Below are 2251 nucleotides of genomic sequence, written 5' to 3' on the forward strand. Positions count from 1 at the left end.
TCATGATTTTTCCTTTATCCTCCATTATATACCCAGTACTGCTTTTGAAGAAAGTCTAACTAGGCTCCCAGGTCAACGGAAAAAGTTAAAAGAAAGAAACTTTGCCGGCTTTTTCAGTGCAAATTTACCTAACCCAATTGTTTGAAAACCTTGTCAAAACAATTTATCTGGTTTTCAATTGTTACATATAGTCTAAACCACTTTAACTTCACCCTCACGCCTCTACTTCATCATCCACGCACAGGCTTATATATATATATATAATAAGATGGGTTTATAAGCATTACTTCCTAAGAGTATCCTTTCTTAGCACTCTTAATGGTTCATTTCAACAAAACCAAAAGTCCTTGTTTGGAGCAGAGCATCGTTGCGAGTGCTAATCACCTAGCACGGTGCTTTCCCTGACCAGCCACTGAGGTTCGTTCACAGCTTGTTTTTCTCAAGCGTTGGCTCCCTATATAAATTTCAGTGACCTTGGAAAATTATCTCATACACGTACTGCTTGTTTCTCTCCTACTTCTCTTTTGCTTTCCATTAATGATAATACTCTGGAATGATATATTTTTATGTATTAATTACATATTTATTTTGAGTATCCTACTAATTTTAGCTATTTATAGTTTTTTATCTTGTAGGGACTAAATTGAAGGTAAAAGGAAATTTAGGAGCAAAAATCATGAATTTGAAGATAAAATGAGACAGCATGTGAAATAGGAAAGAAGTGGTGCCGAAAATACAAATTGTGAAAGACTTGGGGGCAACAGTTCAAAGAAGAAATTTTATAAACATAAGACTCTATTTAAATTTTAATTATATGAGGATTATTGTTAAGATTATTATTTAGAGTTAATTTCGGCTTTTATCTTTATTTATCTTTATCTATCTTTTAGAATTTAGATAGGAATAAATTAAGTCTTTTGAGTACTATAAATAGGGGATGGAGTGATATAAATTTCACTCATCTTTTCGGTAAAAATTCTCTCTCCCAAAAAGCTCTAGCCTTTGTTCCTTTCATTTATTCAATAAAATTCTATTTTTTAAGTTTATTTCTTTTTCTCAAAAAGCATGAGTCACTAAATTCATTTAGCCAAAGTTTGTTGAGATTCCTCAAAAGGGTTGATGAAGCTTAGAATCCGCACTAAGCCTTTTCAACGAGTATTCATCGTTTTTCTGTACTACGGGATTGACGCTTTTGTCTATGTCCCTTCAAAAGTGATCTTTTCATCTTGTGCGAAGACGACCGCTTTGTTTTTGGAAGGTTACACAATCGATTCGTTAGCTTATTATGTCAGTGGTTGTCGAGCTCAAGAGACAAAATGGCGTGGCATTCGCCATTGAGAAGTGATGATCTAGTGTAAGACAGTCCCACAAAAGCGACGGTTGACTAGAGTTATGTTCTCCTAAATTTTAAGTCTAAAATCTAAGTGGAGCTTGTGGTTGTAGGTGTCCTCTTCCACTATAATTGGCTTATTCTGTTCGAGAATGATCACCTAAAAGCCTAGGATTGAACCAAAGGAGGATCAAGATAAATGGAGGTTGGAATCTCTCCATCAAAAACTCTTTTTTCTCAACTTTGTTTATTTTTATAATTTCAATTTCAATTTGCACTATCTCAATTCAACCAAACTTTTAATTTTTTTTTTCCAGGCACACTGTTTTTCTTGGGCATGACTTTACCTGGGATCTTGAGGAACAAGAACTTGTACAAGTCTAGTGTCTGAGGATTTGACCCTACTTCTCTTATACTATTCTTTTCGTTAAGGATAGGATATTTTGTTGCTTTCAATGACGCATCAGCTAAGCTTGTCACTTTGTTCTCAATTAATCTCATTATTAAGTTCTTTATGTTTCTACATATTACTACAAGAATATCATTCACCAATGATTTTTTTTATGCTATATAAGTTCTCCTTCAAAGGGGGTGGAAGGGTGTTCTTGATATTTACTAATTTGAAGTTAACAAAGGAATTAATAATGATCTCAGCATATGTTTTCAGAATCAAAACATACAATTTTAACTAGTTAATCACTTTTGCTTTGGATCTCATGCATATTTAGACCACCAAAATATTACTCCATAGATTGTTATTTTCTTGCGTACACCTGCTATTTGCTTAATTAAGCACAATATCAATGAATGTGGTAAAGTGTAAAGAGCACTATCCAGTAAGACACTGATGTATAAATGAGCAGTAAACAGCTTAGAAAATGGCTGGTGAATGGAATCAGTGGATTAAGTCTTTTAGAACAA

At 33.5% G+C, this 2251-nt stretch overlaps 1 long non-coding RNA gene across 3 annotated transcripts; it reads left to right on the forward strand.

Moving 5' to 3' along the window:
• The first annotated feature begins 209 nt into the window (after positions 1-209).
• LOC107923637 (uncharacterized) lies at positions 210-1845 on the forward strand. 3 transcript variants are annotated; one of them, XR_005909197.1, is made up of 4 exons: positions 213-495; positions 621-1354; positions 1444-1535; positions 1648-1845. It is a non-coding gene; the product is annotated as an uncharacterized lncRNA (long non-coding RNA). The 3 variants fall into 3 exon arrangements; XR_001691589.2 differs by having other exon boundaries at positions 210-495; positions 621-1535; XR_001691590.2 differs by having other exon boundaries at positions 212-417; positions 621-1535.
• Positions 1846-2251: the final 406 nt, after the last annotated feature.

The sequence above is a fragment of the Gossypium hirsutum genome, chromosome D01 (assembly GCF_007990345.1).
Source record: "Gossypium hirsutum isolate 1008001.06 chromosome D01, Gossypium_hirsutum_v2.1, whole genome shotgun sequence".
NCBI classification, from domain to species: domain Eukaryota; kingdom Viridiplantae; phylum Streptophyta; class Magnoliopsida; order Malvales; family Malvaceae; genus Gossypium; species Gossypium hirsutum.